Here is a 12,646-nt window from a genome sequence, read left to right on the forward strand (position 1 = left end):
TCATGTTGTGGTTAATTAACCCTTATCATAACTTGTAGTAACGTGTATCTAAATCGTAGACTTAAATATATATATATATATATGTCACCCCAAAGTGGTAGTTCATTCAAGGGGATGCATTTTTAAAATCTCTGACCTTGTATTATTATTATTGGTTAGGTTTCTGCAAAGGTAGATAAATAAATGAAGTTTAAATTTGACGGTGCCTTGAGTACTGCTTTTCTAAATTCATGAATTAATAACATACTGTTTGAGTAAGGAGCTAAAGTCAATAGAAAGATTATACACAAATAGTCCCGCGCGTATTGTAATACTATTTGAACACGCATTTGATACAACGGGTATTTTAAGCGGCAAATGTTCAGTGCTTTCCCTCTGACTGCGAGGCATCCTTGTAGGTTCCAGGGACACAAAGTAAAAGGTGTGATCATTGTCCTCTACGGGGTTCAGAAGGGAATGTCACCCTACCCCTGGAATAATGGATGCAGAACGCTGAAGGCAGCACCTGCCTGGTGCAGCTCCAAGTTTCAGAACCATCCCACCTGCTCACCGACCGTGGGATTTGGCAGCTGGCTTCCCTTGTCTAACCTCCGAGGCTCAGCACGCTGGTCTGTGACCAAAATGGGGATGGGTCCTGCTACTTCACAGTGACACCTGTGAAAATTACACGAGGTCCGTGTCAACGACCACGTTAGGTAAGGGACCAAACCAGCACTGGGCTATTGTGGGGATCAGGGGGCAGTGCGCTATTAGGGTGATAACCACTGTGGCAGAGGTATTCTTACAGACAAGGGGGATTTTAGCCGGACCCTTACAGAAGGTAAGGACACAGGGCCTGAAGAGTATTCCAGGCGTTGATAACAAAGGTTTAAAAGCAGGGGCAGCAAAGATACATTTGGAAGACAGAGAGTACAGATAATTCATCCTGTACACCTAATGTTTATCCTCCTAAATGCCGTGAGTGTATAGGGGAGAAGGGAAGCTAATATCCCATACCCGTTTCCTAAAATGGTTTTGCTCCAGAACATTAAAAATGATCGTTGGAAGGTGGCCCACTGGAAGACCGTCACGGGCCGTTGCTTCATGACTGTGTCGCGGGTGGAGCCTCGCTTTCAATGACTGCCTTCTGTCTGGCTTCCGACAGGAAGTCCTGTTGTAGCCCTTCCCCCTTGGGTCATTTTAACGCTTTGGTGTTCTTTGCGGTTCTGCCTTCTCTGAGGTGCATGTTGTGGGCCCCCAGCTGGATTCTGAGGTCCTTGAGGTTGGGAAGGTTTCCCAGAGCCTGGCAGAGTGGCAGGCTCCCGGCTGGTGCTGATAAATTGTTCTCCCTGCTTAATGTTACCACGGTGACTGCTTCTAGCAGTCAGACCCACCTGCCGTTTATTGGTGGCTTTCAGAGCATCACTCACAGAGTCGTACACTTGCACCTGGAAGAGAAAAAGCCAAATGTATTTTTAAGACCTCTGAAACACCTGTAATTTTGTGCTGAGTCACCGTACCATCCGTAGTCATTAACGGTGGGGACGCCATGACCTTTTTACTCTACCTTACTTTTGGTTTGAAATGGTTTAATACCAACTTTGATCCTGAACTCAAAAGACAGTTCCACGGATGTTACTTCCTTCTTACATCCTTTCAATGGGCAGAATGATGTAAACATGACCCAGCTCCTTACAAGGGCTTATCAGGTCTTTACTGTCCTGGTCCCCACCTTCACCTCTCTCTGCCCTAACCTCCCGTCACTGGCCTGCTGGTGTGCCAGCCAGACGGGTCCTCAGGCTCTCTGTGGCGTCCACATCATCTGAAAGCCTGGTGTGTAGGCCTGGACCAGTCTGTCCTGCTTCCCGCCCCTCATAGCACCCAGCCACCGTCCACTGGCCGGCACTGCAGGAAGTTGGCCAGGCTTGCCCAAACCTGGATGAGGGGCAGCTGTGTTAGGCTTGCTCGGGGTTTACCGGCTGCAAGCCCGTTGCCTGATGAGTGTGAGCACGTGGCAGAGTGTGCTCAGCCTGTATAAGGCCGTGGGTGCTTCCGCGGGGGGTGCTTCCGTGGGTGGTGCTTCCGCGGGTGGTGCTTCTGCGGGTGGTGCTTCTCCCAGATCGCTCTGCCACCACTGTGAGGTGCAGTTTTCGCTGCTCCCTTTCCCTGACCGCGAATAGCAGATTTTCCTTTGTTTATTAGCTCTTTTCCTTTTGTTGTTTATTTGCTGCCTGTCTCTGCGAGTCTCCAGTAAACGGGTATAGCCCCACGCTTTCCGGCTCCGTGGTTCCTCTACCGCCTGCCCGAATCCCATGTGGACCTGCCTGGCCTCGGCCACCAGCCTTGCCCTGGAGAAGGGGTTCCTCTGTCGGTTCCCTTGGTCCTGACACTTACTGCTCAGAATCGGGGATTATTTCCGGTCGCGGCCCAGGTTTCCCGGGAGGCAGACTCTGAGATGGAGTTTGCACAGGAGGAAACGCTCTTGGGGTCGGTCTCTGTGGGGAAGGAGCCGCGGAAGAAACAGACCTGGCCAAGGAGAGGTTGGGCTGTGTCAGTACAATTCAGTTAAGGACCGCCAAGGTCACACCCGGGTTTACACAGGTTGAATTGACTACAGAGAGGGAGGAAGCACCATGGGCCTTGCAACAGGAGCGTGAAGAAGACCCTCCTCTAGGGTTTGGGCTCTGGTGGGGAGATTTGGGAGAAGATCTGAGGTTCACTGTAGATTGGATACTGCTGATCTAATCTAGGATAAATGGGCAGAGCACTTCTGTGATGGGGTGTCTCCATAAATCTTATTCCTAGGAGCCCTGGCCGGTTGGCTCAGTGGTAGAGCGTCGGCCTGGCGTACAGGAGTCCCGGGTTCGATTCCCAGCCAGGGCACACAGGAGAAGCACCCATCTGCTTCTCCACCCCTCCCCCTCTCCTTCCTCTCTGTCTCTCTCTTCCCCTTCTGCAGCCAAGGCTCCATTGGAGCAAAGTTGGCCTGGGCGCTGAGGATAGCTCCATGGCCTCCGCCTCAGGTGCTAGAATGGCTCTGGTTGCAACAGAGCAACGCCCCAGATGGGCAGAACATTGCCCCCTAGTGGGCATGCCGGGTGGATCCCAGTCAGTCGCATGCGGGAGTCCGTCTGACTGCCTCCCCATTTCCAACTTCAGAAAAATACAAAAAAAAAAAAAAAAATCTTATTCCTAGGAAAAGAAGAATGGACGAAGATAAAAATGTGATGGTCAAGAAGTAGCAGTCATTCATTCTAGCCAAGAAGGAATGGGGGTAAAATCTGTTATTTTCATTTTTTTTTAAGAGGCACAGTGACCTTGTTTTTGTGTTTAAACAAGATTATAAAGTAACCTTATTTGGGGAGGTTCTGAGGAACTGTAGATGTTCATTAGGGGAGTAATGCAGCCCCGCTGGGCATGCCGGGCCAGCTTCTGACAGTCGGAGCTGCCCTTTTCTTCTTTCCCGCTTGCGATGCAGGATCAGCAGCCCTCGGTGGGCCCCCAGAAGAGGCTTGAACCTAGTGTGACCTGCAGAATGGCCCCTGGATAGGGTGAGGGAGGCAAGCCTTTCTACCCCCACATCCCTTCGTCACTGGATGCAGGCGGCCCCCGGGGAGGAAGGGCATCCTGGACAAGGTGGTCTTTTCAGCCCAGACAGTCCCTGAAGTCCTCTGGTTGAGGTTTGACGGACAGCGGCGCCCCCAGCGGCTCAGTCGCCCATCGGGGGCGGGGGGCGGGGCGGAAGGAGGTGGGGCGTCAAAGCCGCCACCCACCTCTTGACTTCGCTCCCTTCTCTACTTGACAATAAGCTCTGTGATGTCCAGGACAGAAACTCCCTTGGTCTCCAGTGTGCCTGCAGAGCCTAGCCACCGTGCTGGGTCCCCGTAAACATCTGCTGAGTAAGTTAATGAGCTGCACTCCGTCAGTCTGGGTTTTCCGTTTGACGCCATGCTTTACTCCGGGTCTTTGAGTGAAGTCTTTTCTTTCCAATGGACAACGTATCTGCTGCAGACTGTGCATCACCTAGAATGTCTGGAGCAATAGTTCTCAGCAGTGCATGGGGGAAGATGTGGCACGGGTTAGTTAGTGGAGCTCCGTGCTTGCCCCCCACGAGACCCTATTCACTCGGGGTCCTGACTCAGTGAGTCTAGCGTGGTGCCCAGCCTTGGCTGTTTGGGGGAAAAAAGTCCCTAAGATCGAGTCTGTTTCCTTCACCACCTCCCTCTTTCCTCCCAAAAGAAGTAACTTGAAGTTTGGTGGTGATTTCTTCAAATGGCTTCCAGAAATCAGGGAAGATTTTTCACTTTTTTTTTTTTCTGCCTCCTCAGACAGGGTTCTAAAAAGCCAAATACGAAGTTATGTCACTATCAAGCTGAGACATTCTAGACAACTATGGACATTTTCCAAGGACAGGACATCCTTTAAAAATGCCTTCGTACAATTACGGAACCCTAGGTGAACCGAAAGCCTCATCCTTGCGTTTTCTCTTGACTTCGTGGAGATGTTAAGGTTTCCGGTACATCTGAACAGCGTGCTGGCCCCCAGCTGATCCTCTCCGCCAACACGGACCCCTGGCGCCACTGCTCTGCACTCAGTGTCACACTCGCCTTTTAAATGTGCTTCTATGGAAGAGAAAGCCATGCCCAGCGCTGCCCGCCCCTTGGCAGACAGGCGAAGAGGCGCACTAGTCTCTGAGACACTCTTCTCTTCTCTGCCCTGCAGTTCTTTCCTACAGCCTGTCTCTCGTGTGCAGGAGGGAAGCCAGCATCTAGAAAAGTGTTCTTTTCCGAAGGTGATCCTATTATAGAAGAACTTACAGTAGGAGGACGCCAGTGAACATGACCCCGCGTCATTTCCTAAGCGTCTGTTTCGGCATGTCCCTGTCCCGTTAGTCCGTACCGAGCTTGTTGAGGGGAGGGGGCTGCGCCTTCGTTGTCTCTCTGTTTTCTGCTCCGACGCGGATGTAGATGTTTACTGAATGACTGAGCAAATGCATGAAGACATGCATGCGTGCATGAGAGCTGCAAGGGACTGTAGGCATTGGGATAGGTGGCCCCCGGCGAACTCACAGATCCTTCGTGGTCACCTCACACTCCTTTTATTCTGTTTTGTTTTCAAGTTTGCCTGGCTGAATGGAGAGCCTAGGAAATAGAGGTCTGTTCTTTCAAGAAGCTTCTAAGTAAAATCTTGTGGCTGTGGTACTGCTATAGTTGGGGGTGGGGTTTATCAGTATTCCTGGGGAGGCATCATTACCAATATATTTTTTTCTTTTTTTCTGTACTTTTCTGAAGTTGGAAACGGGGAGGCAGTCAGACAGACTCCCGCATGCGCCCGACCGGGATCCACCCAGCATGCCCACCAGGGGGTAATGCTCTGCCCATCTGGGCCATCGCTCTGTTGCAAACAGAGCCATTCTAGCGCCTGAGGCAGAGGCCACAGAGCCATCCCCAGCGCCCGGGCCATCTTTGCTCCAATGGAACCTTGGCTACGGGAGGGGAAGAGAGAGACAGAGAGGAAGGAGAGGGGGAGGGGTGGAGAAGCAGATAGGCACCTCTCCTGTGTGCCCTGGCTGGGAATCGAACCCGGGACTCCCGCACGCCAGGCTGACGCTCTACCACTGAGCCAACCGGCCAAGGCCATTACCAATATTTTTTAAACAAAACCACTGGTATTTGAAAAGTATTTGTACATTGCTGGTGAGGATGAAGAGAAAAGGAACCCTCGTACACTGTTGGTGGGAGTGTAGATTGGTGCAGCTACTGTGGAAAACAGTATGGAGTGTCTTTAAAAAAATAAAAATGGAACTGCCTTTTGACCCAGCGATTCCACTTCTGGGAATATATCTGAAGAAAACAGAAAGACTAATTTGAAAGAATACATGCACCCCTATGTTCATTGCAGCCTATTTGCAATAGCCAAGATCTAAAAACATCCCAAGTGCCAATAGGTAAAAAAATAAATAAATAAATAAAAAGGCTGTGGTACATTTACACAACGGAATATTACTCAGCTATTTAGAAAAATGGAAATCTTACCTTTTCTGACAGCATAGATGGACCTGGAGATTATTATGCTAAGTGAAATAAGCCAGTCAGAGAAAGACAAATACCATATGATCTCACTTATATGTAGAACCTAACTAATAAAATAAACTGAGGAACAAAATAGAAACAGGCGTGGATACATAGAACAGACAAACAATAGTGTGGTGATAACCCAGGGGATAAGGGGGTGGGGATAGGGGGAGGTGGGCAGGGGGGGCGGGAAATGGGGACAGAAGGAGACTTTGTCTGAAGCAATGGGCACACGATGCGGTGGGCAGAGGATGTTTTGTTGAGCGGTACACTTGAAACCTGTGTGGTCTTGTGAACCAATGTTACCCCAATAAAGTCAATAAAAAATTTAAAAAAGAAAAAACAAAGTATTTGAGAAAGAACCTATTTGTGTATTTGGAAAATAACTTGAGCAGAATTAGAATATGCTTCTAATACAAATCTCTCCTGAACGATGTCTAGCCTCGCCTTTGAACTACTGAGCCTTGCACCATTGCCTGTCACGGCCAGAGAGAGTCCCACACACGTGTGTGGATGTACACGTTCAAACAAGACAGGTGTTATTTTGACGTACTGTGTTTCCTTTCAGTGTCTTGTGTGTTTTTAGACAAAATTGGGACCATACAATCCAAACTCTTTTGCCACCTGCCTTTTCCCCATAGTTACTGCAAACAGTTGTCGTGTCTTTAAATATTCTTCTGCCACATTACTCTGAGTGGCTGCAGAGTAAGTCTTTCCTAAATCATTTTCCTTCTGTTCCTCGCTGTTGGACATTTCTTTCAATGTCTTCCTGATGTTGAAGTTTTAGGCTGCAACAAATGTCCTTAAAGAACTCGGAATGTTTCTTGGAATTGGAATTAGGTCAAAAGCTATTTGCATGTCCCCGGCTTTTAAAATATATTGTCAAATTACCCTTCACAATTAGTTTTTCGTCCGCTTACACTCCCGCCAGCAGTTATTGTAAAATTTATTTTCTAACACATTAAAACGTCCCTTTCATTTTGGTATTTCTGCCAAGTCTGTGCATTCCTCTACTGTTTGCATTCAGGGGTTGGATTCAACCTTTGGATGATCTGTGAAATGCTTCGGCAGAAATCACGCGTTTCCTAACTAGTAACCCAGATTTACGATAAAGGAGCCCTTGACTTCAGCACCTCCAGAAGTAGTATAGCATGAGAGACCGAATTAGTCATTTCTAATCATAAATATTTTGAGAGAAAGTAACTATTTCATTTTTATGTCTTTTTTTTTTTTTTTTTTTTTTTTTTCATCTGGCTGGCCAGAAACAGTGTATTCAGAGTCAAAATTATTTTCACTTTCTCGTTCTCGATCCCTAAGCACAACGCAAGGACGATTTGGTCGCTAGCTCGGCAGGGAAACATTGACGAAACAACCCAGATATGTACATCCTTGTTTCTCTGAGTTGGATAAAAGCCTTTCTAATTTGCATGAGGATGCAACCTCTTGTAGAAGATGTTTTCCGTTTGAGCCCACAGAGAAAGCCGCAGGGGAACTACTTGACAGTGTTCCTCTCTGCTGGTGACATGAGATTCCCAAGATGCAACAGGTTTTCAGGCTTATTATTCTCCCGTAATGAAGAAACTCAAGGATCCTTCAACCTGGAGGAGCTTTGCATTTGACATCTTTCGTTCAAGGTAACGGCTCTGTGCTGGCTTGTTCTGCCTGCACCCGCTTATTAGCAGTCGCCTTCTGTGCAAATGTGGTGATCAGAAGAGAATGATCTATGGCGAAGAGCAGCTGCTACAAATCACAAACTATTCATAGGTAGCTCCCCCCACCCCCTGCCCCAGAGTGAGGCCTTTCTATTCTCAAGTTGTAACAGTCAGCAGAAGATCAAAACCCCATTGGATGATAAATAGTTTCAAAAACGATTTCTCCCCAGTGTTTTGAATGCCTCGTAATGCAGTACACTTTCGCTGAACCAGAATTGCCTGTCATAAAAGAATATTGGGGGAAATGTTTAGATTCCCATTGAATTCTAGAACTTAGAAGGAATGTTCTTGTTTCGCCGTGAAAGGTTAATAGCTGAGCATATGTCATAAGCATCAATAAAACCAGAGTTTTTGGTCCCGTGCCCCCAATAAACAGTTACAGTTTTTAACACATAAAAGCTGGAGACCTTTTTTGTCCTAATTTAAAATAACAGTCAAATAAATTTCTTGGCAATAAACAAATGATTGCTTTTAAAGAACCCTATAAAATATTTCAAATATTTTTTTCAGGTCGTCAAAAAGAGGAGACTGCTTCTTTCGCTGCCTTCGGGCTTCAAACCATCTTTTCTATATACACAGGGAACAAATTCTTCCTGGTAATTATGCTGATGTTTTTTTCTGGCTATTAATCTTTCTGCTTATACATTATATTGGCCACACTCCTAAAGGCACTCTGAACTTGAAACTTCCTTCCATATAAAAGGAAATCAAGGCATCATAGGAATACTTTCAGAATTTTTTCTCAAGACCTGTTGAGATTGAAGTGAATTCTAACTGATCACCCATGATAGTAGCAAACGCATTGTCAGTTTCAGACTGATTTTCTACCTGAACCCCTTGTTTCCACTGGAGGTTCAAGAGTCACTAATCACTAGGCAACTCTTTTGAAACTATTAGTAATCATCAATGTCTACAGAATTGAGGTTGTCAAGAGACTTTGTTCCTATGCTAGCTGACCAATGTCTCAGAATTCCTTGAATTTTTTTGTTTTAAAGATTTTATTTATTTATTTTAGAGAGAAGGAAGAGAGAGAAAGAGAGAGAAGGAAGCATCAACTCCCATATGTGCCTTGACCAGGCAAGCCCGGGGTTTCGAACCGGGAACCTCAGCATTCCAGGTCAACATGTTATCCACTGCGCCACCACAGGTCAGGCCAGAAGTCCTTGAATTTTTATCTGTTCGAGTGTATGCACCAAACAAGGAATGTGGGCTTGCTTCCAGTCTGAGTCTTCCCTAGAACAGATGGGGCCGGTGCTTATCTGGAAGGGGGAGTCCTGAGGACTCCCACCTTGCCATTGCAATGAAAACTTTCCCTCAAATCTCTACATTTTCTCATCTGGCACGGTAAATTAGAAAAGCCTGCTGTTCCCTTTGGTGGGCTGATAGAGTGCCCCCATGTTAGATTAATATCCAGAAATCATCTCTTCCCTGGTGTAGCAGAAGGCCAATGATGAGTCCCAGATGTTTCTGCAAGACTGTCATCCCCAGACATAATAGATTACACAGGAAAACCAACAATAAAGAGCTGTGCACTTTCTTTTTTCCCCCCTTCCTTCCCTCCCTCTTCTCTAGTTTTCCTCCCTCCTTTTCTTCCTCTCCTCCCTTTATTCTTCTTCCTCCCCCCTTCTTCTCTACCTCATCTCTTCCTCCTACTCTATTTCCTCTTCCTCCCCCATTCCTTTTCCTTCTCCTCCTTCTTCTCATTCTCTCTTCCCATCCCTCTACCACCATTCTCTGTCTTTCTCTCACACACATATATTTTTCTTTCTTTCCTGAAAGACTCAGAAGGTCTGAAGATTGACTAATAACCTCATGTTATGGAATAACCTGCCCACGTTTCAGTCACCACAACTGGTGCTGAGGGCGAAAAGGCTTTTGGATCATTAGAGATATTTCAGATGTGGCAAACTTGGACGTCACATCGGAAGGAGGCAGGGGCAGCACCTCAAAACAGTGGCCCAGTGGCCGTTTCCGGCCTTCACAGCTGAGCCTCCGACACTTCTGCTTGGGAGATAAGTGCTGTGGTTGATGGTTTCCTTCATGCTTTCTCCCCTGTTGCTTTAAAATCTTAGGGAAAGCTAACAGAGCACCTTAAAAAATCCCAGAAAGTCTTCAGCTGCCTCAGGGGAATGTGAACTTAATAATCATTGAACCTTCTTTATTTCCCCAGTATGATGTTAAGCACTCTGCGTAAGTTAGAGATTGTGGCCTTCAAGATGAATTCATCACCCCGGTTTCCCTCACGAGGGGCCTCAGGTTCACGAGAGCACATGGCCCTTACTCATGGTGCGAAGCTGATAAGATTGGGAACCCAGGCTGCAAATGCAAACCTGTCTAACTCGACAGCGCGCGTGCAGTGGCTGTTGCTAAAAACGCTCTCCCAGCACGGCTGTTTCCAGGCCATCAGCAGACGTCTCGGAACCCCCAGAGTTGGGAAGCGATGTGTGCACAGTAGCCCGTAGGGGCTCCGGCTGTGGGCTGCAGAGCCAGCAGCCTGTGTCCTCGTGGCTCCCAGGCCCACACGCTTGCTCGTCATGTTGGGGAAGGGCACAGACGGGGACGGAGAGGAGCAGCAGGGCTTTCTTGTGGCTGCGGAGTTCAGAAAACGCTCTTCTGACGGCAAGGCTGTTGCTTTCCTTGCTCTCGACCTCCGTCCACTTGGGAGGTGCTGGAGTTTATTTTTCCCAAGTTAAGGCATTTCCCAAACGAACACGGAGAACAGAGAGGAGGGCCAGGGCTGCGCCAGAGTGCTTTTCTGTGCTGCTTTCACTGCAGCGGACTTGCGTCCTAACCTCACACGGAGAACAGAGAGGAGGGCCAGGGCCGCGCCAGAGTGCTTCTCTGTGCTGCTTTCACTGCAGCGGACTTGCGTCCTAACCTCACACGGAGAACAGAGAGGAGGGCCAGGGCTATGCCAGAGTGCTTCTCTGTGCTGCTTTCACTGCAGCGGACTTGCTCCCTAACCTCACACGGAGAACAGAGAGGAGGGCCAGGGCCGCACCAGAGTGCTTCTCTGTGCTGCTTTCACTGCAGCGGACTTGCGTCCTAACCTCACACGGAGAACAGAGAGGAGGGCCAGGGCTGCGCCAGAGTGCTTCTCTGTGCTGCTTTCACTGCAGCGGACTTGCGTCCTAACCTCACACGGAGAACAGAGAGGAGGGCCAGGGCTGCGCCAGAGTGCTTCTCTGTGCTGCTTTCACTGCAGCGGACTTGCGTCCTAACCTCACACGGAGAACAGAGAGGAGGGCCAGGGCCGCGCCAGAGTGCTTCTCTGTGCTGCTTTCACTGCAGCGGACTTGCTCCCTAACCTCACACGGAGAACAGAGAGGAGGGCCAGGGCTATGCCAGAGTGCTTCTCTGTGCTGCTTTCACTGCAGCGGACTTGCGTCCTAACCTCACACGGAGAACAGAGAGGAGGGCCAGGGCTGCGCCAGAGTGCTTCTCTGTGCTGCTTTCACTGCAGCTTTTCTGTGCTGCTTTCACTGCAGTGGACTTGCTCCCTAACCTCACAAACCTGTAAACACTGCTTTCCGTTCCAGGCTTTCCCAACTCGCCGCGGGAGTATGAATGGTGACTGGAAACTCATTCACACCCAGAAGTCGGTGTCACCTGCTGAGGAATCAGGGCTCCAAGGGAGCAGGCAGGAGCTTGCCAAGATTCTCCCTTCCGGCCCTGGCCGGTTGGCTCAGTGGTGGAGCGTCGGCCTAGTGTGTGGAAGTCCCGGGTTCGATTCCCAGCCAGGGCACACAGGAGAAGCGCCCATCTGCTTCTCCACCCCTCCCCCTCTCCTTCCTCTCTGTCTCTCTCTTCCCCTCCCGCAGCCAAGGCTCCATTGGAGCAAGGATGGCCTGGGCGCTGGGGATGGCTCCTTGGCCTCTGCCCCAGGCGCTAGAGTGGCTCTGGTCGCGGCAGAGCGACGCCCCGGAGGGGCAGAGCATCGCCCCCTGGTGGGCATGCCGGGTGGATCCCGGGCGGGCACATGCGGGAGTCTGTCTGACTGTCTCTCCCGGTTTCTAGCTTCAGAATTAGAAAAGAAAATTAAAAAAATTTTAAAAAGAAAGAAAGAAAAAAAAAAGATTCTCCCTTCCCTCTTTCATGTAGCCAACCCACGCCCATGACTCAGTCCTGGTCTGTTGAGCAGAAGGTAAATTAGGATTTTGCCTCCCTTTCTGCTGGTAGAAGTCAGCAGTGTTGCGGGGCTTGGAAAGGTTGGGCTGCTCCTTGTTCCGTTCCCGCCGTCAGCTCTGCCTTCCTGCGGGCGTGTGTTGATGGAGGTGGAGGTCCCGCCGTGTGCTCCGTACCCGTTGATGGCTGTCTTACCTCACTCACCACTTGGAGTTATTTTGATCACACCATAAAGATAAGATGAGGTGATTGACATCCTTTACTTTGGAAGAAGAGGGAACCTGGACTTGGAGGTCAGCTGTGTTGTCCAAAGTCATGTGGCTGGTAAACAGCAGAGTCAGGAATCGAAGGCCCACCAAACTCACCCCACAGCCTCGATCTCTCAGGGAAGCCGTGCTGCCTCGCAGACTTTTAGCTGCACAGGAAGGAAGCCTCTCATCCTGCATTCTACGTCTATGACGGAATCAGTTATAAACGTGATTCCACTGGCTTTGGTAGGTACTATGCCAAACCAAAAGGTCACAGTGGAACGTGTCCACAGACTCACCACGGGCTTGCTTACAGAAGACAGACTTCAAAGCAAGATAAACTCCCCTAAGCATGCTGAATGCATTCCATGGTGCCAAGCGATAAGGAAGTTCCCTTCTAAAACAGTGTTTATACTTTTTTCCTGTTTATAAAACTAATACCCAGTGGGGAAAATAAATCTGGGAAAATATAAGAAATAAAATAAAACCACTTATAATGTTACCATTA

Source organism: Saccopteryx leptura, chromosome 4, assembly GCF_036850995.1.
Source record: "Saccopteryx leptura isolate mSacLep1 chromosome 4, mSacLep1_pri_phased_curated, whole genome shotgun sequence".
NCBI classification, from domain to species: Eukaryota; Metazoa; Chordata; class Mammalia; order Chiroptera; family Emballonuridae; genus Saccopteryx; species Saccopteryx leptura.